The following is a 26,257-nucleotide window of genomic DNA, read 5'->3' as shown; positions in this document are numbered from 1 at the left end:
CGCCCGTTCCCACCCTCTGAGGCTGAGGGAAGCGAGTGACAGATCCGCCCAGCAGCCAGCGGCGAGATCTGCCACCGCCTCCGGGAGCCTCCCGCCCGCTGCCCGCCGGGCTCCTGAGGCGACTTTTCCGGGCGGCGACGAGGTACAGGTTGCCCCCGTTTTCCGATGAGGGGCTTCCCCCGCCCGCCCAGTTCCCTCTGCCCCAGCCGCGCCCGGTCCCCCCGGCTCTTACCGCCTATGCCGGTGGCGGCACCCGCTCCGAAGCACGGCGGTGGTAGCAGCGGCGAGAGGGGGGAGCGGAGGGAGGTGACTTTTGGCGGCAGCCGGCGCGGCGGCGGGCGGTCCCGCGAGCCGCGGCTCCCCCGCGGCAGCGATGCGATCGGGCATCACTCGAAAATGGCGCCGAAAGAGCAGGGCTCTTCATTCAAATTCGTTAGAGCCAGCCCCGCTGCCCTGGGGCATGCCGGGAAGGGAGGGGGGGCGCGCGGGGGGAGAGCCGCTCGGGCTGAGGCAGCGCTACGGACACGGCGCTCGCTGTCAATGCTGCCCCTCCCCCCCCCCCCCCCCCCGCTCGCAGCCAGCGCGCGCTCCACGCCCTCCCCGCTAGCGCGCGCTCCCGCGCTACCAACCCAACCGCCACTAATGGGGGGGGGGGGGGGAGGAGGAGGGGGGGGAGGGAGAGAGAGAGAGAGAGAGGGAGAGAGAGAGAGAGAAATGTCACCCGGAGTCCCGGCCCATGGGGGAGAGGTGGCGCGTTAGAGATGTGTGTGGGAGAGAGAGAGAGGGGGAGCGAGACCTCCGCCGGCCCCGCGGACTTGTCAAGGTAAAGGCGCCGGGGGGGTGGGGGGGTGGGCAGCGCGTTTTGGGAAGGTAGGGAAAGGAAGCCGGCGGGGGGAGGGGGTTGTGTGCCAGAGGACCTGAGGAAAATATGAAGAGCGCCTTCCCCCCCGGCCCCCCCCGCGCCTCCGAGGACCCCCGCGGCTCCCGCACTGCTCAGGTTGCAGCCCCCCAGCCCCCCCCCCCTTCCCCCCCAGCCGCGCACCCCGCCGAAGCCGCAGGGTTTGAAGCGCTCGGCGCTTGCCCCCATCGCGCGGAGGCAGCCCGCGGGCCCGATCCCGCCCTGGCAGCCGCTGCTCCCCCTCCCCCTCCCGCCGCCTCACGCGCTCCGCCGCACCGGCTCCGCGGCAGCGGCCCGGCTCCCGCCCGCCGCGGCGGCAGCGGCCCGGCGACCCCCCCCCCCCCCCCCCCGCCCCAACCACCACCCCTCCCCGCCCCCGCCCGGGCTCGCGAACAGCCTCTGGCGGAGCGCGGCTGAGCGGTGCTGTGTGGGCGCATCTCAGGGCAGATTGGGCCCGGAGTGCCGTACGCTGGTCATTTGAAAAAAAATATCTCTCCGAGGAACTTGACGGAGCGAGGTTCAACTCTGAGAGCGCTCCCGCCTCAGCTGCTCGCAGTGCTCAGGGGAAAACGTGAACTTTCATTTTCACGCCGCACGCCCCCTCCCCTCTGCCCCACGTTGCGACTGATCATAAGGTACCTGATAGTTGGGTTAGTGCTCCTATCCCCATTTCACAGATGGGGAAACCGAGATGGAGGCTGCGAGCTGCGGAAAGCCGCGGAGGGAAGGCAGGCTACAGTGCCGCCCGAACCACTAGTCTGCACTTGACTTTTGGCTGCTGAAGGATTCTTTCCTGTGAGCTCTCCTCGGGCTGTGCGGACCCCTGCCTTTGTAGGGAGACCCAAGGCATCATTGCGAGCAGCTCCTCAGGGTTTTTGACTTCAGTGTGTTTTTTTTAATCTGATACGCTTTTAAAAAGGGAAAAGAAAGCAGTCAAAAGCAGAGGCCTCAAACCTGCAAGCTGTTGTTCCCATGACTTTGGGGAAGATTTTCAAAAGTACATAATGAGAGTTTGGGAGCACTGTTCCCACTGACTTTCAAAATCTTCCCTTCACGTCTGTGAGCTAGTCTTACACTCAGTTGGACTACTTGCAGACGAACGTTAGCAGGCTCAGGGCCTAATGCTTTCTCATGATTCCACTGCTCCCTTCTAGAGCTGCACTGACAAAAATATAAGCAGAACAAGTTTTGAAGGGAGAGGTAATTTCTCTCTCTCTCTTTTTTTTTTTTTTTTAAACCAACTGACACAGTTGAAAACAGCAAGCTTTTGGGATGAAAAAGCTTAGACCATCATGGCTACGAAAACTGTACTGCTACTCAGAAAATATGTAATTCTGGAGCTCTTTAGTGAAAAAGTAGTACAAGGCAACATGTAAGTAATCACATAGCTAATATTATGCATTTATGTTGTTACATTTTCCTTGGATTTGAAGTTTGGTGTTGCTAAAGAAACTGATTCCTAATTTTTTGAAGCAAGTTCTCAGTGAAAATTAGTCAGATGAAAAAACTTCAGTTCGTAAAACCTTTCTGTGAGAAAAGAGAAAATATAAATGATTTGCAGTACATTTACATTTTTGCTCTTATTTTATTAGAATTACCATGAGTGAAATTTTCAAAAAGTGTGCCTTTCAGCTGAAAAGAAATGTCTTAGAAATTTTTTTTCTGAAGGTTATGTGCCTGTGAAAAGAGCACTCTGCAGTAGAAATAACAATGAAAGCAGTGAAGAAAAATATAAAATTATGATGTTGCTGATACCACGTCTGTGTGCTTAGATTGTGTATAGTTTTGCCCTAAAATAATTCTAGTTATTATTTTTCACCCATTTTTCCAACCGTAATATAAAAATAAGATACAGAAGATGGTATGTCATTCAGTTTAACAGGACATGGTATTCTTTTATATGAATTACACTGTTGTCCTTTCAGATGTCATTCCTAAGGTTTCATTAAGATTTTTAATGAAAGTGAAATTTTTACATCCCCTAATAACTAATACTTGCTCTCAGATGCCGTACTTAATGCACATAGGCCCCGATCCTGTACAGACTGTAGTGTATATTATTATGTATAAGCACACTGAGTACTTCTTTTCATTATTATGCTGTTGTATTTTGGACTTAAGAAGCTAATAGTGATATTACACAATCATTATTCTCAGTATTACTTAGGACTGCATGAAACATAAACCTAATGTAATAGTCTTGATTTACATCTTCCATTCATATCTCTTAAGTTAAATAAAGCACAATTATAATAATTTCAGGATCAGAATGGGTAAATATTTAACTGAGTATCACAACGAGTGAGAAAGGCAATTGCTATAGTCTAAAAATCCATGTAATACGAGGTGGGTATTGCATTCTCTGGCTGTAGCATCTGGGAGATCATCAGTTTGTTTCCTCAGTGACTAGTGAAGCCAAAAAGTCACAGCAGGAACACAGCTGAGGACAGAAGGGAGAGAAAGGGATTTTGAGCCTCACCAAAAGTGATGTCAATTCTTTAGATCAAACTTCCATTCCAAACAACTTGGGCTGATAAGAATGGTGGAAGTCTTATCTTCTGTGGTAGCAAATACGAGGTTAAGCTGCAGTTTCTATAATGGACTCCTTCCCTCATACAGTTCTCATTACAGCACTACCTGAACACCTTCTAGTAGTGCCTGTCCTCTGTTAGAGATTCTTCTCTTCAGAGAGTGTCACTATATTGTCAGATAATCTCTTCATACTGTAATAAGTGACATGACCAGCATTTGTCATATTATCTGTTCGCTTGTTGCTAGGGGAAGGAGCATGTGCAGTTGAATGTTTTCCGTTTATTTTATCTGTCTTTTCTTCCATATACGTGTTATGTATTTATGTTAGTGAGGCAAGGTCAAAGCAATGTGTTTTGTTCTTCAAGCAAAATGTAGTTAGGTTTCTGATGGCCCTTAGCTCCTAGGCACATTCATTCCAGAGACTTGCACTAGCCCCGAGAAAGTTCTGTCTCTAGAAATGATAGCTTTTTCCCCCTTGTTGCACAAGTTCTCATATGTCAGAAGAGGGAAACTGTTGACAACTGGGTTCAGTCTAGAGACCTAGTAGGCATTTCTTTAGGAATCCTGGATTTAGGCCCTGCAGGATCTTGCGATCCTGAATTTGTCATTTAAAATTCTAGAGAAAATCAGTATAGAGTGCAATAACCCACATTGCTGAGATGACATCCCCCCAGCTTCCTGTACTTAGAGTTTCCTACATGCAGCAGACTTTGTGCTTGGATATACTGAATTGCCTAGGTTCAGGTGAGAGGTGGCAAAACCAAAGCAAGGTACTTATCTGCCAAAATGGCCCAGAAGCTCATAGCTAGTCAGGGATGATTAGAAAGCTGGAGGCTGTCTTCTGACTCAGGCACACATTACATTACGAATTACCTTGCTATGTTTTTCTAAGATTTATTTTACAACTATGAGGATTAGAGGAATTTGTTGTAATGAAAACTGGCATTGTGTCATTACCGTGTAACTTTTTACTTAGTTCTTTGGCTTGCCTGGGTACTTGCATGTTACTCCATTACCTTCATCTGGACCAGTTCCTAGGTGAGTTAGACCAGTTGGAGGGCATCAAGATACACCCACATGTGGTAATTATAATAATCTTTTCAATAATTGCACATCTACATATTATTTTGGTATTCTGTGGCATATGGACATACAGCCAGTGGGAATTCCAAAATTTTTTCTATTTATTTTTCTAATGTGAGTCCTTCCTCACTCCTGATGCTTGTCCAGCCTTCTAGATCCCTGTTATAGATTCATCTAAGCCTCTCTTCAGACCTCTTCTGTAAATTTGCTATCAGTTAAAGTTTAAAGTTTCAGTTTAATAACCTAGTAACTGCAGTTGAATGTCCTCTTTCATGTATGAGTTTTCTACATCCTTCTGTAGCCATTCAGTCTCTGATTTATCCTAACAAATATAGGATTTGGAATTAATTAATTCTGCAATTTCAGTCTGCTAGCAATGATAGAGGTTGCAATCTAGAAAGGACTGAAGTGGACAGCATTTACTATTGTACAGTGAAAACAGAGTTCTGAATTTGCCAGTATAGACCTGATCTAGGGATGCTTCTGTAGGCATTAAGTATGTGCTGGCTTAGGATTTGCATCTACTTTATGAGCTTTCCTATAAACTTCCAGATGAAGAACCAAGCATTTTTTTTTTTTTTTTTTACTGTAGACTACCTCCTGATTTTTCAATAGCGAACTTTCAATTCAATTTTTTTTTCAGCCTCTAAAATGCTCAACGTAGCATAAAGACCAATGGTGTAGTCGAAAGGTTGGATTTACAATATTTCATTCAGATCTTCTAATACTGACTCTAACATAGCTATAGGCCTGACTCATAATAATGAACATATCCCTGAGGATTTAAGAAAGATTTGTTGTTAAACTTAGGATCCGTGGTAAAGTTTTGCTAGAATAGCCTAACTGTAACTTCTAAATGTTTTAATATTTTTGTGGATTTAATGGTTGTGAAAAGTGCTGGCTGGTATCTGTGAAAACTGAAGCCCATTCTTTATTCATGGATTAATTACAGCAGAGCAGTTGCCAAGTAATCTTCTCCACAGCACCCATGAACTTCAGCCTTGAACTGAAGAGGACTCATCGAAGGGTGAGAAAATAGTGTGGTTGTCGTAACTATTAAGTTATTGAGGGGATGCGCTATTATTTTTTAATTCCTAGCATTGATTCTGTTATTTAATAGGTATTGAAGTTAGATTTTTGTAGGGTAATTGCTGGGGCCATAACCTAATTTCTCTCCCTCTCCCAATATTTCAGCTGTTAATTTCTCAAGCTTCGCTATCTTCTTAGCTGTCCTTGACTTTTCAAAAATAATTGTTAGTGATACACTGAATTCATTAGCTAATTTCTTTATTACTTGCTTTAGCCTTAGTCCTGTGCATGTGCTTAACTCTGTTCACATGAGTAGTTCTATCAGTAGCACTGCTTAGAGGAGTGAAGTTCAGATATGTGGAACTGTTTGAAAGATTGACGCTTAAACTTTGCAGATATGTATGCCTGCATTTAAATGAAATGCTACTGAAATGAATGCAGGAGTGAGAGATCTGGGAATGCTTTAGCTAGTACTAATTTATTTGCTTTTATGCTGTTCAGTTTATTTCTTTTAAGGCAGCTTGATGTAAGTTGTTCATTTTCTTCTCTAGTTTCCTAATTTTAGGGAAGTTTTGAAATCTGAGCTTCAAAATGTTTATAAAATTTTAGTAATGCTCATAATTCTCCTGAGAAGAACAAAATATTGTTTTATTTAACTATTTTATGAAAAGGTGACTGAATCTATAGAGGAACTAATTCTATCTCTTAACTCACTGCCTTAATCAGGTCTTTAATCTTACTCTAGCACCCTACCTTCATTACGTAATGATTCTTATAGGTATGGATTTATTAAGCATGCATCTTAAAAACAGGGAGTTTCCTTTTTGACAGCTATAGATAAAGGATGGAATATTGTTAGGAGGGGGTTGTGTGTGTAAGAATGTAATTGTTGAGTGTTGATATTGGCTTCCCAGTCATTTGGATAGGTGACAGCTTAAAATAATGGTGCACAGAATGATCCATAGTTCAGGAGACAGATCACAATGATCAGAAGTTCACAGGATGCTGAGAGATGCCCCAGACCTTTCTTGGTACCTCAAAAAGTGGCTCAATTTCTGTTTAGTAACTGTATTGTAACCCTACTAGCGGCTTACAATTTCCACATTTTCTCCTATCTCTATGGTTGTTACCATAGAGATTGGAATATGGGATATTAACCCTCTCCCAGCTATTTACCAAATTGGGTTTGGAAGTGCAAGTGTGTTTGAATAGGCAGGAGAGATGGTGAGCCCTTTATACCAATAGCTGAACTACACCCTGTGTTAAGAATTACTTTAGTACTGTTATCAACCACTGAACTACTTTAACCTTTGCCAGGGTTATTTACCATTTCGTGTATTAAAAATAAGATTTAATACTTAAGCCAGAAAGAAGCAGTAATTTTCTGGCAGAGTGCATTGAGATATAACCCAGAGATCATTTATTTTTAATACAGATTCAACAATCTCTTTCTTTTTCCTTTCTCAGCCACGTTTTCTTTTTGAGACCTGATTCTTGAATTAACTTTAAGTACTTAATTATTTACGTTCTACTTCATCAAACAATTAATCTTGTACGTAAGTCACAATACTTGCATGAGTATGGCTTTTGAGAGAACAGTTTGAATCCACATTAGTCCCTTGTGTCTTGTGCTTGACTTTGCCTATCTGATAACCAATAGGCTGGATCCAGACTAGCACCAAAGTGTGAGTCTGCATTTTAGCATGGTAAGGAGCTGGGGCTCAGATTTGAATGCACACTCGATGCTACAGACATAGTGAGTGATTACAAGATGATTTAAATTTATTTTCAAATTTAAGCACTTCTTTAGTTGTTTAGCTGAGCAGAGTTTACATACTCCATATGCTTAAAGTTAAATGGTTCAAATTAAGTGGCTTAAAGGTTTTCCTAAAGCATTTCTGGAATTGATGTAATTCTTTTCTTCTATTGAAGTAAGAGATAGGCCAATGTCAAACAGTTTTGAAAAGCCCATTCTCATTGCTCTGCTGAGAAGATAATTTTGTTTCTTTTACTCCATCCCCTTTTTGGTTAAATCACTTTCACTTCCCTGACTCTTCTTATACCCATTGTTTCCTGCTAACCTTTCCTCTAATGTCCAGTTTTCTATTAACTTTTCCATACTTATTATTCTTTGTCTCTCTTCTTTTCACTGGAGTTTTGGGGAGGTCATTATACTTTTTCAGTTTCTTCCCTTCTTTCATCAGTTCCTGGAACCCAACAACAAATAAAACCCTCTGATTTCAACTCTGCCTTTTTGGTGAGAAATGCACAAGTCAAAATTTAGCGCTAGATCAGTAGAGAGGGTAAGCAGAGCACTGTGGGTGTTGTTTATAAAAAAGGGAACTGGGACTTGCATATTATTAAAAAGCATTCCCTAAATTGGGATATCAGGATCTGGATCTAGGCAGTAGGATCAGGATTTTAAAGTGATTCTTTAAAAATCACTTTGCTTATTCTAAAAAAAAACCAAACAAAACCCCAACTAAAACCCCCACAAAATAAAAGGCCAGGTATACTGGATAGGTTCATTAGACCTAATGTCACTGTTCTTTTATTGAGCTATGTATCACTGAACTTCTCTTAAGCCTTAGGAGAGACAGCATGGAATTGGAAGAGAAGTGGGAATCTCCATGAAGGGCAGTCAACTACAGTCTTGGTAAGTTCAAAAAATATATATAAAATTTTATTTCTGTTAAATTTTCACCTTTATGAAGCAAGATATATTTAGGGCCCTGTTTACAGTGGCAAAACAAAGCCAGTCTTCTTGAAACAGTCTCTACATTCTCTGGATTCGTTTATGCTATCACCACGTAAAAATCTGTGTTCTGTTATAGCTGAGTTTGTGGTGTAACTCCTGAATGAAAACAATAAATGACACAAAATTCATTAGTTATTTTCACAGTGATTATGCTGCAGTTTTTTCACACCCAGTTTCTGAACAAAACAAGATATATAGGATTGTGTTGTCTCCTAATAACTTTTGAATCCATTGTTTAATTTCAACTGCATTTGGTATAGAGGTAGAGGTCACAAAGGCAAGTTTCTACAATTTGAGTGAAACTTAGCAGCTGGGAGTAGAGAAAGGACTCAAAATAGTGCCCCTGGGGTAGAAAAAGCTGCAGCATGGGCTCAGAAATTTTCTGTTCTGTTCAACCTGTTGACTTGCCCGTCAGCATGCTTGGTTGGTCTGCCAGTCAGCGCATGTGAAGCTCAGACCTGGCCACAATGTGAGCTGCCTCTTTTTCTCCTAGAAGTCAGAAGCTGGTGTTTTCTGCAGGAACTTAGGAAAATCTGTTTAGAAGGGAATGAGAAACCAGCCAGGGTAGTGTCAGTCTGGGATGCACGCTGATAGGTAACTAGACTTCATTACTTCTGCTAGTCATGAAAAAAACCTTGCTTTTGCCAGGGTCTTCTAGTCTCCCAAACGACTTGTGAATCATTCCATTTTATGGTAGTTTCTATACCTGGATTAGATGCATGTTTTTCCTGTCCATGTCAGAGAAGGGAACTGTTGAGACAGCTTCAGTATTTCATTTCTTTGACTGTTTGGATGTCAGCTCTGAGCTATTCCTTAGGCTGTCAAAATTGTAAAACTGTGTTTTCAGCTCTCCCCAGAAACTGACTGTAATTTAGACTGCAGCTATATGTCCCTGATCCATCCTACAACCTACACTCTTGGAGCAGTGCAGGAAACATGCATTGTATTGCAATTAACTTCCTTTGTGAAGAAAGATGTGGAGCTAGGCACAGGGACAGAAAACAATATTAGGATCTGGCTGCATCAAGTTACCACACTGCATTGCAACTTGGGAAATGCTAAATCTGTAGCTGCATGATTATGGGCACCGCGATTGTTCTGAAAGGTATGGTCTGTCCATTCTTCTTAGTCGGTGAGAAATGGGCAGATTACACTTGCCAGAGGTACTGGTTCACTCACTTTGCAGGCTCAGGTAGGCAGCATTAACTTGGCAGATGTCTGACTTTTTTAAATTTTCTGCGTAATGTTAGACAGGGGTCAAGATATCTTATAACACTTTTTAAACAGAACTTAGCACTGTAGCACTGTTCTTTAGAAACAGTTGAATTTCTCAGAATAACAGAAGCCTAAGAGTCATGCATATGGAACTTAAAATTTAAAAGCAGTAACATGAGGAGAAACATTTCCAATTCAATATTGTAAGACAATTGCCTTGAAATTTGTCATGAAGTCTGAAATGTGTATTTTAATTTTTTTCGTTTGTCCTCCTGCCCAGTTGAAAACCATCGACCTGGCAGCAAGGAACAAAAAAACTGTGATACCCTTCTCCATTTTCTGATTATTTTCATGTCAGTTGTTTCACAGAATCAAAGCCAGTAAGAGAAAACCTGCTCATTAAGGGAAAAAAAAAAAAAAAAAAAGAAAATACTGCATTCCACTTATATGGAACTTTTGGTTCTTCTGTTGGATTCTCAAATCCTTTCATTTGGTCCCAGCTTTTTTTTTTTAGAAATATATCGTTGTTTCCCTAATGCTGTCTGTATTAAAGGAAGTCTTCTGCATGTTTCTAGGATGTAGTGGTTGTTCTTACAACCTTTATCACCAGTACTCTTGCATAGTGTCACCAGTTAAATATTATTTCATGGAACCTATGGCTAACCTCTTTTTAAATGGTTTATAATATATAAAAACATTGTAACTTATAATATTTTCCTTTTAAAGATCAACATAGATGTGTTTTTAATAAGAACAGTAAGGTCAAATCATGAATGCTAAGTTTTGTGTGAACAGCAAAGTGGTGGTATATTCTTGTTTAACATTATGTTGTGTGCTTCCTGTGTTTTAAATGGTGTTCACTAAGAGCTTAAACTTAGAAAATAATTAATTACAGTTTATTTTAGGAAGGATTTTTTGTTTAAAAAAGCTGACCCTTTTTAGTCTAAAAATGCCTAATACTAAACTGCTTTTTATCACGTTATTTTCTAAGACCTTGGTCTTGGATGCTGCTATATGTGGCCAGATACTTTCATGATCATGAAGATTTCAATAAATTCACAGGCCTATGCTGTGTCCCCAAAATGGGTGTTGTGTGACAGATTTTAAGAAGGCTTAAGCACTAAAAAGCAATTTGCTTACTTAGTTTTTAGAAAATAATAATTAAAAAATTATATTTCAAATATATAGCAGTAAAAGCTCCCATAATGTGCTGTCACTACATGTAAAATCCATAAGCAATTTTAAGCCAACATTCTTTAAAGGAGGAGCTAAAAATTCCTATAAATAATATACAACTTAAAGATGTATGGATCTCCTTTATTATGTGCTAAATGCTGTAATAAAACAGGCTATCAGTAGGTTTTGCTGCATATGACTAATTTTATTTTTTTATCCTGATATTTTTGCAGGTGTGTGGAGGAACAGGTCCTGTTCTCGCTGTTGTTACTTCCACATAGGCGGACTCTGTAATTGATTATCTGTGGGTAGGGCCCTATTGAAATTAAGGAGATTCTGCCATAGTGCAGGGTTCTTTTTGTGAAAGTTCAGTTGCAAGATCAGGACCCTACTGTGACTCCTTACTGTGAATTCTATCAGTGTATCATTGATTGTGCTGGAACCTGCCTTTTGGGATAATGTAAGTCCTGCTTTTCCCCCAAATGTACTTTAGACATGAAATAATCATAAAACATTTCTAATTAGAAAATTAATATCATTTACATGCATTCTTTTAATTATGTTTTTTTGGCAGTACCAAATAATATATTCCTCAAAACTTCTTAATGGCACTGAGGCTTTGTGGATAGTTGGTCACATGATGAGAAAATTCAGCTGTAAGTACATTGAAATGATTGACTTTTTCAATAGTTAGTCTTTACTGATGTTGACAGACTAATAATGATAAAAAGGTGAAACAAGAGGTTTGACTTACGACAATTGACCTCAGTTCTTTTTAGAAAATATGTACAATATATCCACTAAGGATTAAATTTTTCTTGGGTAGTTCACCATGTGAACCTGGAGTCCTTCCATACTGCTATTAGGTAGGGAGTTCTGATTTGTTTGGGTTTTTTTATTTTCAGAATAGTGGGTCTCTGACTTGCCTGTATTTTCAGCCATAAACTTTTTGAAATTCATAGATCTATAAAAACTGTTTATACCACCAATATTTGTGTAGATACTGCAAACAGATTTACTAGCCTAATTGTCTTGCTGAGTTGAACGTTGAAATGTTAATAAATGTACACTTATACTTGTGTCAATGTAACTTGGTTAAATTAAACTAAACTGAGCTGGCATTATGAGTGAATTTGATCATTCATGCTGATTAACTATAGTCTTAAGCAGGAAGTACATATTTTATTGTACCTAAGTACCTTGTGCTTAATCAATAATAATTACCCATATCATATGTCAGTGGATTCACCCAAAATAACTATAAATATCTATGCTTGGATTAAGGAGGAAGTTCTTTTCCTGTAGCTATGGGTACAGTCATTGCTATGGCTCCTATTTTTATATCCAAATGAGCAAAAACTACGTGTAGGTGTTTTCCCTCTATAACAAAAGGGGTATTATAAACTCCGTGCCCTTTTTTATGGTGCTGTATTTCCTTTCTGTTGTATTTCAAATACAATAATGTTTTCAATGGGGTCTTAGTATCTGAAAAATGGAAGAACTGGAAATGTTGTTGAATTTGTGAATCATTATTAGAAGACTGTAAAGGTCTAGAGGAGTTGTATGTAAGGACAGTTAGAGATTCTTTCCCATGGAGTAAGGACACAGGTAATAATTGGTGAGTAAAGATTAAGGAGGACAGGATTATTTTTTTTGCTTGGCACAAGAGCAGCATGAAATGAAAGTAATTTGAAGAAAGAGCAAGACCAAAGAAGAAATCATAAACTCAGATCAGAAGCAGATGAGAGTGTCCAATTTAAAAACAAAACAAAACAAAACAAACAAACCCAAAAACCAGAAAATGGATGGCAATAATATGCCTGAAAGGAGAACTAAATGCATAGCTACTGGTATTTCTCATCGCACTGAATAAGGGATAGATTTAAGTTAAATACTTTCAGTAAGTGTTTTTCTCTAAAAGATTTTTTCTGTTGGAGGGGAGTATATGGGCTTTGAAGAAGACTCAGTGACTAGTTGGGAATTACCTGCATACATTGGGGATTTGAGATGATGGTTACAACTAAGAACAGAGGACAATCGATTATGTATGCTAAACTACACTTAGTGCTAAGTAGAAACCATGATTTCTTGTTCAAACACAGAACTTAATGATTTTGAAATGTACCCTCTTCAACAGTGCTCAAAACACAATTTCATTATGTTCGTTACAGGATAGGAATTTTCAAAGTTCTAGTTTAAAAACTTAACAGTGATTCTTTTGAGATTTTGCAATATAAATGAAATTGAGATTTTTCAATATGAAATGAAATCAAGATTTGAGAACATTGGATGTTTCATTTTGCATAAAAAATCTTGATCAGCATATTTTGTTTTTAAAATGTTTAGACCTATTGGTTTACTGTTTTCACCTTTTAATCCTATTGGCCATATTTATTCTTACTTGCACTAAACTGGGTAAAAGAAAGAAAAGGAGAGGGAGATTAGGTGATTGCAAAAAAGCCCCAAACACGGCCCTGTAGCCATACCTGCCCTGCCCCGAACAAGGTCAAAAGAAGTGCCTCAGAATAGATCTAGTTTCAAAGGAGAAAAGGGAGGAAAGTGACATGCTAGTGAATGGGGTACGAGGAGTCCCCTGCATGTTTCATATGTATCCAATTTTTTCACTCATCATGGAGAGACGGATCACCCAGATTTTGACTGCTTCTCCTTCCTGAGGTGGCAACTTCCCCGTACTTTGAGGGAGATAATGTCAGGGCATAGCTCTGTTCTTTGGGTGGTAGTGCTGCTACAAATATTGTTTGTCTCCTGCTGTAATCAGCTCTCCACTACTCACTGCTGCTAACCCCCATTGTTGAGCACCTGCTCTGATTGTTTCTTTGGTTTAACCCATGCTGTGATGCCGTAAATCACTAAAACTAGGAGAACGGCAAGAAAGCAGATATCAAGAGAAGGTGTTGATGTTGTGGAACGTAGGAAGTGGGTATTTGCTACACAGCTACACATTGTGTGGCCTTGGGTATACTTAAGAGTTAGAATACAAAACTACAGCAACAGAGAGTAAGTTTCCTTTAGAGGCAAACCGAGGTGATAGCCCTGGTCCTGTGCACTAAGAAGGAAGAGCAAAGGAATATGCCTGAACATTGAGCATGCTAGTTGTTGTAAGCTTAAGTTGTGAGGTCTTTTTCTCTGCTGCTGTTTGCGCTTGGCTTGTATCATGACTGTCCTGTCTTCAAGCTGGATGTAGCATGTTTTTGTTTATGTCGAATGAGGCACCCATCATATTATAACGTCATGAACATTGTTTTTCTTCAACTCTTGGAAAGTCAAAACGTGGTAGTATAGATAGCTGTAATAAGTTAGTAATAAATGTGACATGAAAGAATTTTCTCATTTCACAGTATTTAAGGAAAAACAATGTTTTATGTGTTTCATATACCTCCTCCCATCTTCTTTGCCACTCCTAAGCAGATCTAATGCATGAAAATTTTCTCCAGTAGTGCCCTCAGTTCTTTATTTCCAGTTGCAACTATTGGTCTTTTGTTAGTAGGTTTTCTTCATATTTAGGTTGAGGCCCTAAAAACCTCTCTGCATCCTCTGTGAATGACACCATGATGCTGTCGTTTGTTTTAAGTCCTCAAATCTAGGCTGAATCTGAGTTTTGGGAATCTTTTTCCAACCCTGTAAGGATGGTCTTTCTTCTCTGTCAGATGATTATATTTTTCATCCAAGTTTTCCATGGATCATGTCTTTATTAGAGAATCTTTTTCTTTTGCCTTGACAAATGCAGTCTTGCCATGCTCGTTATCTAGTCAAAGTGCTACTTTGCTGTAAATATCAGTTTCCAAACTTACTCCTGTGGTATTTTCAATTTCCTCCTTCAGTTTAAAGCAATAAAGATAAGCTATCTGTCTTTATTTTCAAGGCCCATCAAGACTACTTCTACCTGATACCTCTCCTTCAGTATCAAGAGGTTGACTCTGGTTTTGATCAACATATGATGCCACCTTCCATCATTCAGTCGTTAAATTTTCAGACCACACTGGATGTTTTCTCCTCAGCTGCCTCTCATGTATTGGTTGACTTCTTCGTAAACAGAACTGTTCACTATCTTCCTTTAAATATCTTCTTAAAAGTTTTGAATACTGTGAAACTTAAAACAATCCAACTAGACAACAGTTATATTGCAGGTATATTAATGCCAACGCTTATCACAGTAGTACTGTGTCATTGCATTTGTACTCTGCCATAATCTCTCTGTTGTCTCTTTATGTAGAACTCAAGTACATCTACTTTTTGTTGTGTGTTTATTCGTGGCCCAGCATAATGAGAAGTGGTCCAGGGTGAGGCCTCCCAAGATTTATGGTAATACAAATAAATAATAATGAATACCCACTGGATACTGCAGTGTAGCTGTTGGATTCTGCTATGTCACATTATATTTAATGCAGAAAGAAGGTGCTCCAACCAGAGGCCTCACAAAAGGGAAAGAAGAAGTGAGTTGCAGCCAACAGATAAAATGCTAGCCCCAGAGACCTTCTCAACTGTCAAACCCAAGTCAATAGCTACTGGCATTGTATTGTGAAAGCATCCCTCTCTTCTCTTCTCCACTCCACAGCAGTAAGAACAGACTTTCCCTTCTCATAGAAGGAAGTAAATGCAAATATTACAAAGTTTTGCAGTGTGTGCAAGAGGTTAAAGGACCTTTTGTACTTCCGTAGCATCCTTCTGCTCCTCAGTGCATTCCCTTCCTCACACAGCATCTCTTGGTACAGAAATCTTGAATAACCACAAGCAGTTGTTCCAGCCATGCTGTTGGTCAGTCTTTTTTCAAATGCCATCTGATCTCTGTTGAGAAGGAACCTACACTAGTTTTGATTTGGTATCTTGGTACATTGCTATCTCCTAGTGCTCCGTTTCCATTGTGCCTTGAAGGTAATGATTCTTCAGAAGAATGGTAAGCATGAATTCCATCAGGAATTCCCCAGGTATGTCACCCTCTTTCTGGAAGTGGGTCTGCATGTATCCCTTCTCTTTCATTCCAAGGGTCACTGAAATGTCAGAGTATAGATTATACAGAGATGACAGAATGTTTAGTGCCTAGCTGATACAGAGATGGTAGATTGGACTATGCAGACAAATGGCACTGTATATACCAAAGAAAGCATAGTGAAATAAGTTAATTTTATCAGAATAAACCACAAAACATAATTGCAAATGGTTCTGTATCTGAATAGGAGAAGTCTAGTAAGAGCTCTGGACTAGTTGATGGGATGGAGACAGTGACTGTGAAATACTGTGGGAGACTGGAGATGCTATACAAGCTGAAAGCTTGATCATAACAAGAGTTCTCTGTTATCTATATATAGACTGGATAAACTTAACATTAGGCCACATTAGGCCATCATGCCCAGGCTGTATTTTTAGGTATCATCAAGAACTACTTCTTGAGCAAACCACCTAGAGAATCCAGAAGAGGGGGGATAGCCCTCAATTTAGTCTAGATTAGCACACAAGAAGTGACTATAGAAGAGCCATTCAGTAGCGGTATCTCATATCATACATACGTTTCTCGTAGGAGAGAAAAAGATTAAAATAAAAAAAAGTCCAGTATTGTTTAAAAAAGAAGAATTGCATACAAATGAAGATACAGTTTAAATAAATATTAAAAGAGACACGGGGACTTTGCTTTCTGATTCTAACCCAACTGAATAAGAATTGTCCAATACAACTGAACAGTAAAGGAAGTTACTAGAAATAAAAAGAGGTTTTTCAAAAAGTGAAATCCAAGCAAGCAAAGCAGAAAAGAGCACAATTCTGGCAAGTTAAATGTAGACCTGTTGTAAGGCAGAACAAACAGATTTTGAAGTGCAGCAGGCTAAAATCCTAAAAGCAAAAAAAAGTTTTTTTCAAGTGTAAATTTTGCTAGTAGGGAGGTGAGTTCAATAGATAATTGTGGATTAAGAGAATATTTAAAGACAAAGGCATTGCAGAAAGAAACAAATCAACTCTTTGCATTGGCAAGGTTTATTACAGGGAGATTAGGAACATCCCCACATAAAAATTGTTCTTTATAGGGAATATTTCAGATTTGAAATAGCAATAAAAATTTTTTTAACAAATTGATTGAATAAACATTAACATATTGCCAGATAGCATGTGGTTCATTCAGTAGTCTAGAGAAATTCAGAAATTAAATTGGTGAGCCATGAACTGTGTTATATAATCTATCACATAAATTAGCCTTGATAACAGAGGAATGGAAAGTAACAAATGTGACACTGGTTTTAAAAAGGGCTCTAGGGTTGATCGTGGACTAATAGACTAATAAGTCTGACTACCATGACAGGCAAAATGCCAGTGAATGTGATAAAGAATGTAATTAATAGGAACATGGATAGGTGTAATAGGCAACCATCATCTTGGCTTTTGTACAAGGTAGTTTTGTCTTACAGCTTTGCTAGTTATTTGAAGAAGTCAACAGATACACAGGAAAGCGTGACCCAAAAGTTTTAAAAAAGCTCTGTAACCAAAGACAGTTAACAAAAGGAAGTATTGAGTTACCTAAAATTCTTTGTGAATTAGTAAAAGGTTACCAGATAAGGAGCAGTATAGCAGCTAATGGGCAGCTTTAACAATGCCATCTCACAAAGATTTGTACTGGCACTTTTGCTGGTCCACCTGTTCCTAAATGGTCTGAAAAAGTGCAGTTATAAAGATTGCAGATGATAAAAGGAAAATATTCAGTTGGAGTCAGACCTAATGTTGACTCTGAAGAGTTGCAGAAGGATCTCGCAGCAGGACCTGTGGTGATCCAGGGGCCATGGCAGTCACAGAGGCCAGGTATTGTTGACCCTGCTGTTCAGCCATATCTATTGGCAGAGAGAGGCAGTGGCTGTTGGATTACAGCAGCCATCACCGCGTAAGCTGTGAGCGCAGCAGGCTGTGACCAGTCCTACCACTCAGCAAGGCAGGGACTTGTAGCTGTTCTTTATAACCACAGCAGGGGCTGCAAGTTGAAGAGAAGATTCTTCCTCCCTGTTTCTCAGGGCTTCGCAGCCCCGATGAGCTTAAAATACAGGTTTTGATCTTGGAGTTCCTGCCTGTCACAGGGGTGGAATATCACTATTAAACTGATCGGTGGTATCTTGCTGCTGTGAGAAGCCAGGGCTCTCAAGCCATCTTACTGGTGGTTGCATGGATTTTTAGCAGCTCCTGCTAATTTCCTAAAATCATTCTGGATGGAGTTGATGCTAGCAAAAAGTGGCAAAATGGTATTTGAAACAGAGAAGTGGTATTGGCATATTGGTCAATTTTGAGCATTGATGAGAACTGTATATGATACAGAAAAGGATGACTAAGAGGTATGGCGTAGCTCTCCTTCAGGGACAGTAAATGGATCAGGATTCCTCAGTTTGGAAGAATGTTGACTTAGGAGTAGGTAACGTGAGAAAGGTCTCTAAAACCATGAATACATGGAAGTGTTTAATAGGGGACTATAACTCCCTGTTTCTTGTAATAGAAGAACAAGGGTCCACTGTTTTGTTTAATTTAGGTGATCTTTAAGATGGCAAAAGGCTGCTTAGCACCAGTTTTATCTGCCATAGTTTTGTGGATACATCTTTTCAAGTGCACAAAACCCAACTGTTTACTGGTCTTGAAAACTCCACTTGTCCTTAACCAGTTGTGGCCAAAATCCAACCTGTGCAGAATTATAGCTTTTCTGTAAATAAAAGTTTGTAGTCCTCATTGATTGATGATAAATTTTCAAACATGAATCAAATGTAAACTGGACCCATTTTCCTAAATCTGCAGAAATTTTTTTATCCTCTGCTTCTGTTTGTTCCTTTATCTGGCAGTAGCAGTATTATGGATGGGTAGATCAGTTTTACTTCTGCTGTTTACAAACCTGTGGGCAATGGAGAATGCCAGTTTGCTGCTACTTCAGAAAGCTAAAAGCAGTAGCAGGCCCTAAAATTAATCCCAGGAGAAATCAGGTAAAGAAGCAGAAATGTTTCACGCAGCAACCAGAAGGTCTGGAGGGAGGGATGGAGTAGGAGATATCATTGTACCTTTGAAACAGCTGGAATGGTTTCCAGGCTGTGGTCCACAAACCCCTGGTGGACTACAAGGCTATGATAAGTTGAACAGCTGTTTGGCTAAACCATAGTTAACAGTGTTTTAAATAGTGTTTCCAAATAAAAGTTTGATCAGATGGGTGTGTGGTGGTTTTTGAAAAATGTTAAGGGCTGATAACAATCTGTTGTTCCAGAAATATGGGAACCACTGTTCTGGAGTGTATGAAAACTCCCCACTTTCTCAGCTTTAGATAGGTTGCATGCCTCTCCACCAGAAGCAACAGTGAGAGGTTCCCCGAAAGGAGCCAGGAAGAGCAGCCTGGTAGCATTAACCTCAGGTTTCTCATTGCCAGAAAAACAGATTTTAAAATTTTCTATTCTGTCATTATCAACAGACATAAACTTTCCTTACAAGTATTAGCATGTCTTACTACAATATCTGTTTATTACTTTTTATAAAATCCCAGTTCTCTTTGACCAACTTATTTTAATTTATGTCAGCTCCCTGAATGGTAATTTTACACTGTAAAAATCTTCTTTGTCCTCATTTCAGATCTCTTATTACCTTTTTTTTCCTATTGAAAATTTTCCAGAATCATAAAGTGTTTGTCTTGTCAGTGCTTTTAGTTGCCCTTGACATAGGTTACTTCGCATTGTTCTGAGTACCGTACAAGCACATCCATAAGTAATTTGTAGAGATGTTGTCTTTTCCAACACACTGCACATCTTTATGTTAGGAATTATGGTGGTGTTGAATTTGAGAAATGCCAAATTATAAGCCTTATTCAAATGTTATAAATATGTTTATTCTGAAGAAATCAGTTGTCTAATCTAAAATTACTGTAGTGTATTCTATGAAATTTAAACAAAATACTGGAAACAAACGTTACTGACAATAGTGTTCTAAAAGGAACTAAGGAAAGTTGACAGGCGAGCATGCTCTGTGTACATTTTTTTTTGTTCCATATTTCTTACTCGTGTGTTTTGATACATATATGGAAAATGAGGGGGTTTGTGCATGTTTTTATATTATCTTGCTAATACTTGTTGCTAACTTACATGATTCTGAAGTTGTCTTGCTCAGGCTTAAGCAACTAGCTGAATATGGGATGGAGGGGAATCTTTGCCTTGTATCAGAAAGGAACATGTAAGGGAGGTGAGAGTGACTTCTGCTGTAGTGTGGAAAAAAGTTATTTCCTGGTGTTATCTGTGAGTGACAGGAGAGCGGGATGCATGAGTCTAGGCAAGGCATATGGGTACTGAACCAGCGATGTGGTGTATGGGTAGGACTGGGGATAAGTGTATGTGAACAAAGAATTTGGAATAGGGATTAGAACAGGGTTTCTATAAGAGTTGGAGAGATCACAGTTGGATAAATATATTGGAGTCAATTGGAAGTCACTTTACCACAGAACATGGCTACAGCTCTCTACCTGAATCTAGCTCACTCCACACTTGCCCTAGCTATGTCCTTCCCTGTGTCTTTTGGAACCCCAGCTTCTTCTCCAGTTCCTGCACATGACCCTTTTAAGTAGAAAACCTGCTTTCCTGCTTACTCCAGGAACAGTTACACACAAAGGTACAAATGGTCCCACAAATCCCTCCAATCTAAAGCTTCCTTTCTGTTCCACTATACTTTCTTCTGCCTCCTGCCTATTGGGTTCTGCACTGCAGTTGCAGACAGGCAAATGAATCATAGAATAGAATCATAGAATCATTTAGGTTGGAAAAGAACACCACCAAGTCCACCACTAAACCATGTCCCTAAGCACCGTGTCTACATGTCTTAAATACCCTGGGCAGCCTGTTCTAGTGCTTGACCACCCATTCAGTGAAGAAATTTTTCCTAATATTCAATCTAAACCTCCCCTAGTGCAACTTGAGGCCATTTCCTCTTGTCCTCTCACTTGTCACTTGGGAGAAGAGACCAACACCCACCTCTCTGCAACCCCCTTTCAGGTAATTGTAGAGAGTGATAAGGTCTCCCCTCAGCCTCCTCTTCTCCAGACTGAACAACCCCAGTTCCCTCAGCCGCTCCTCATAAGACTTGTGCTCCAGACCCCTCACCAGCTTCGTCGCCCTTCTCTGGACACGCTCCAGCACCTCAATGTCCTTCTTGCAGTGAGGGGCCCAAAACTGAACACAGTATTCGAGGTGTGGTCTCACCAGTGCCAATTAAAAAGGGACTCAAATGAGATGCTGTGGAAGTGCTGGGTGCAAAATAATAATGCCTCTCCTTTCCAACATACAGTTTGCATCTTCTCCAAGTGGGACTTGTCCCATCATTTGAAATCTGCTGGTCATAGATGAATTCTTCTGTTCGTTTTCCCCTTTTCCTGTAGTAGTCATTAGAATGTGATCATTTTTTTCCACATGATGAATTATGATTTTTTAGACAATGTTTGTCTTACTAAACAGCATAAAAAATCTTGGATTTCTAAAGCCTTGTCCCTTTGATGTGCATTTTTCTGTGACCTATGACCTTCCTAAAAATAAATAAATAAATCCAGTGGATGATTGCACCTATTGGTGATAAGTTGAAGCTTATTGACAGGATGGTTGCATTTCATAATTACTATTTTGCAGATCCCTTAAAAGTTGTTCATGAAGACTGAAGAGTCTGCAGAAAGATTGCAAGCCAATGTCTTAGGGCATCCCCCTAACTGCAAGGGGTTTTTTAAATGGGGGGGGGAAGGGAGGGGTGGTTGGCGCAGATCTTTTCATAAGTCTTAAGCTTTTATTTAACAGTTTTCTTTCTTAATATATGATTGCATACTTATGTCTGTGACTAAACTTAGCTAGCCAAAAGCATGATTTCTGTAAAAGTTTCAAATTCAGTAATTAATAAGCCTTTCAGCACCTGACAATACAAATAGGTTAGGTAGTAAGGTCACCGTAACAATAAAATAAAGCATACTCTTTTTTTTTTTTTTTGTTAAAGGGTACATTTTGATGGAAAACTATTTTGGTGTTCCTTTCTTGCGCAGATTTTTATAGCGAATACAGAGATCAGTCTTTTAGTTAGTCAATGTTGGTCCCTAAAAACTGGCTCTACTCTTGTTGCTTGTCATGTATCATTTTATCTTTAAAGACTGCAGGAGTTCATGATTACTGAGAGGTTACACCTTGAAGTTTTGTCAGTATCCTCTACAAAGTAACTTATACTGAGCTGACTTTCTGTTATCATGTCAGTGAAACATCAAATGTTGATACTATGTGTGAAACAACATTTGATATAATGGCTATTAAGTTACTTGAAAAAAATCTTGTAAAGATGGATTTTGTGTTTAGAAGAGCTGGCATCTAAAAATGTATGTCATGGATACAGGTAATAAATGTTGTTTATGAATCGCTACAGGAGAAAAAATATTTACATTTGTATACAATATGCTAGTCTTAATTCTAGCTATTTTTATCTCCTTCTAAATATCTTATCATAAGCTGGTTATAAAGTATTTAAAGATATGAATAATTTCATTTGCTGAAGCATTCAGTGCATCATTTAAAATGGCTACTAAAGGAGAGAAGTGGAGATGCGCTTCTCGTAACAGCTAAGCATAAAAATAAGATATCAGAGATAATAACATAGTTCCAAATCAGTAAAAATCATTGTTGTGTTTTGCTGTATGAGCATAGCTCTTCACAGAATGGTGATCTCATTCTAAGATTACAGTTATCTTAATAGATTTTCATTGCTAAACTTTATTCTGGTGATTTTATATCTTTGTTGGAAATGAGAGAACACAAACACTTAAATTTTAAGTCATTGATCTTCAGCCATGCTAAAAGCTTTCAGGGCTTGGTATTTCACCCCAGGATTGGATCCATAGCCCTTTTAAATATTGGAATTTCAGAAATTGTGCAGGTGAGTAGGAAAAAGCAAATGTGAAAGGAAGAAACTGAAATGGAGAGGAGGAAATTATTTTCCTTTACAGAAGGAAGGGAAAGATGAAAAACAATGTAATGAGCATAGGAGAAATAATAGGGTGAAAAGGGAGGAGTCAGGTAAGTATTTATACTAATATTTTGTATTTAGTGCACAGACATGTTATGTTTTATGCTTGCATGGAAAACAGATTGAGACTTCAGCTTTCTGACTAACTGCTGTGTTGAGCTGTACTTTACTCTCCGTGCATTTTTGCTTTATAACGGTTGCTTCTAAGGAAGGCTTTAAATTGACTTTCAGAGCCAACCTGAATCACAAAATGCATTATCTACTAGAATACGATGACTACCCCAATGTTCTGTCTTCCTAAGTTAGCTCTTAAAAAAAACACTATTAGACATCAAAAAATCAAAGCCAGTTTTTAATATATATTTCTGTTGTTAAGTCTAGTCACTAGCATTAGGAGCAGAGCATGGGCAGGTGGACAGGCAATAACACTTAAAAGTGGCACAATTTGTGTGCAAAACATAATTGTAATAATGCTGAAATTGAATAATGATTAATTAGCAGTTTTGATTTTCAACAGGACTAGGCAAAGTCAATTCATAACCAGATCTAGCTGTAGAACAATGGATTACTTACATTGGCTTTCATTACAGGTTAGGCATCAGTGTGTGGATTTCATCCATAAGCTGTAATAAAATAAAATAAAAAAGTTTAATTTAGTAATTTGTTCACTTACGTGCTTAGTTACTGCATGATTCCCATGAGTATACATGGTATTATAGCAGAGTAAATGTTTAGGGAAATGATGTACTTTTTAAACTGAGCAATTAACTAATATTTATATAGTGACTATAACTGGTCTTCATGAATTACCATGCTAAAAACTCACTTATTTTTAAATACAGATATAGACACCTCCCGTTTTCTTATATTCACTTCGTGGTATGCATAAAACGCCTTAACTGTCCACCTGAGCAACACTTCAGTGTAACTGAGCCCCGAGCTGATGTACAGCAGAGTAGCATCCCCTCTAAAACTGCCACATTGCTGACTTGGGACAGAAACAGTGAATATGGGTGGAGCAGGGCGAGGCCTTATGGTGCCAATTCACAAATAATTTTGGAGGGGTAACATCTACTTTGTGGAAGGTAGTGTATTAATTTCTGCTGATAGAGAGATAGGTCTGCATAAGAATTATGCTATAAATTGCTGTGTGATACGGTTCTCTTTTCTGTGCAGTGTCTGCGTCACTGGGCAGCAGTTTTTAAGGGCACCCAGTGAAGATACAAATACTGAAACCTGACATAGCTGTACTTTCTGTGTTCATTCTAAAAGCAAAATGAAATTAAATGCAGATACAACTTTTAGAAGTTCTAAATAAGAGACTTCATGCTATATTTTATAATCAGCCCTTACTATTATGTTGTTTTGCATTAGCGTTACACTATTTTATGTTACGTGACTCTAGAATTGTTTAGATCATAGAAATTCTTCAGTGCAAAATCACATTTCAACTGGACCAATATTTAGATTTTAAAAATGTCTTTTTAATTGTATTGTAACTGACAACTCTGTGTTGTCCTCATGTAATAGGCACTATCAGGATGACTGTATTCTGAAACAGTCATTAATGGAAGACCATTGTATGCATAGGTCTCCAATGAGGTATGAATTGCACAGTCCCAGGATTATGTCGCTCAGACTTTCCGTACTAACAAGAAAGTGCAGACTGTGAACTGTCCCTTTGGTATACATTCCAGCCCCCAGATCAGTGCCCAGGAGGAAAGCTCCCTTTCCCATCCTCTTCTGTTACTTATGCTTTGGTACTGCAGTTCGGTAGGAGCAGAGTCTTGTTTTTGCATCTGGCCCAGCAAGCTGGTGAAGGTGGTATGAAGAGGTTGTCCCTACAGACCTGCTCCACACTGAAGCTTCCTGCACATAGACTGGGCTATATACCAACTTTAAAACCAGCCCTTCACCCATAACTCTTGTATTTAATTATAATTAATTTAAAATAAGCATTCTAATGTAAGTATCCATGACTATGACACAGGATTTCAGCATTTTTTCACAACAGTATTTACTGTATTTAGTAACAAATTACTGAAATATCAGCAGTGCCATTTTAAGTATCAGTTAAATGTGATATTGCCTGAATCAGGTCTTAATGTTGGGAATATAGAATCTCAGTGATGTGAAGCTTTGATTTTTACTTACAGCAGATAAATTTAAAGCACCAGTAGTACATAATTTGTCCTAATAGAAAAGCAAACTTTTTTTATTTGGGTCAGACTTTGTTTTTGTGCTCAGTATAGTGAACACAAGTAATGTTCAGTAATAAAAAAATATTACGCAGCACAAACCTATTACATGTTGTGTGCAGATGAAAGTAATTAGTAAATTTTCTTTGTTCAGAGTAAAGGAAGTTGAAAATATGCTGTTTCTCATATTATTTTAATCCAGATATTCTTATCCATAAGTATTTGGCTTAAAGATATGCTGCTAGGTTCACAAATACCTAGTGAACTTCACAAAATTAATTACATTTCAAATACATGATTCAGAGTCTAAGATTCAGACCTTAGGATGGGATGAATCGCCCTCTGGAGGTGCCCATTTCAGTCTGCTGACTTCACAGGAATCCTGCTTTGAACTGACTAGCTCAAACGAAAAGTTTAGTGAGTGGCCTGTCACCTTAAGAAAGGAATAACTGAGCATTTCATACCATACTAGGTCTTTTCTGTACACCTCTTTCTTTTTAAGAATGGCTGCCTTGTTCCCCACCTTTTCTGTCAGTGTTCTTGTACTGTTTCTAAAATGAAGAAGCACAATTGTTACTGTTGCTATTTCCTGTGTATTTTGTTTTTTCCTGTCCTTTTGGTCTTGTCTTATCTTTCCCTGTTTTTTTTTTCTTTTTCCTGACTCTTTTTAGCTACCATCTCTTCTGAAGCTTTTCACTTGCTACCTTTCTGACCATCCTACCTTCCATGTTGAGAGTATTGTCCTACTTCTGATGTGGAAGATTGCTGACCCTTTCCTTTGATGCTGATACCAGTATTTTCTGTGAGAGATAGTACTGTGGTGAAGACATAGAAAAAGAAGAATCTGGCACTCGTGAATTTTTTGAATAGTCAAGAAGTATTGTTCTTCTGCCTTCATATAAAGTGTGCTGGTTCCCTAATGTACTTGTAATTTAAAGATGTTTGTAGAAATGTAAAATCAAATGTGAAGAATATAAAATCTATATTAAAGACATTCAAATGTAACAAAATATAGCATTAGTCTTTATTTTAAAAATTCAGTCCTACATGGCTCACCTGCAAAAAGTGGGATAAATTTAAAAGTTGTGTACTGGTGAAGTCTGACATTAAAAGCTGAAATTATTTTCTTCCTCCCTATGGTAATATTTTCTTGATTTATACCTATTTAAGATCCCTCCTTCTCTTGAGTTTTCTGTCCTCTCCCTTTTTTTGTTCCTTTTGTTAACTCAAGTTTCCTGTTCCTTGCTGCACTGGACCCTCCTAACTCTTTTGGTTCAATACCGATCCACTTTTCTCTCATGTATGTATCCATTTGCCTAAAATATTGCCTTAAGCATGATCATATATATTCAAGAATATATTTACTTCTAAACACTG

General features: G+C 39.2%; 2 long non-coding RNA genes across 2 annotated transcripts; both read left to right on the top strand.

Moving 5' to 3' along the window:
• The first annotated feature begins 785 nt into the window (after positions 1-785).
• On the top strand, positions 786-5,534 carry LOC132318686 (uncharacterized). Its single transcript, XR_009484352.1, has 3 exons — positions 786-823; positions 2,149-2,270; positions 5,466-5,534. It is a non-coding gene; the product is annotated as an uncharacterized LOC132318686 (long non-coding RNA).
• A 1,480-nt stretch (positions 5,535-7,014) lies between these two features.
• LOC104257566 (uncharacterized) lies at positions 7,015-25,913 on the top strand. The gene is made up of 5 exons (XR_009484268.1): positions 7,015-7,094; positions 8,128-8,198; positions 10,925-11,151; positions 11,266-11,347; positions 25,552-25,913. It is a non-coding gene; the product is annotated as an uncharacterized LOC104257566 (long non-coding RNA).
• The last annotated feature ends 344 nt before the right edge of the window (positions 25,914-26,257 follow it).

This window comes from Gavia stellata, chromosome 1 (assembly GCF_030936135.1).
Source record: "Gavia stellata isolate bGavSte3 chromosome 1, bGavSte3.hap2, whole genome shotgun sequence".
Lineage (NCBI taxonomy): Eukaryota > Metazoa > Chordata > Aves > Gaviiformes > Gaviidae > Gavia > Gavia stellata.
The sequence above is the reverse complement of the archived record's forward strand: the minus strand, read 5'-3'. Positions and strand labels throughout refer to the sequence as shown.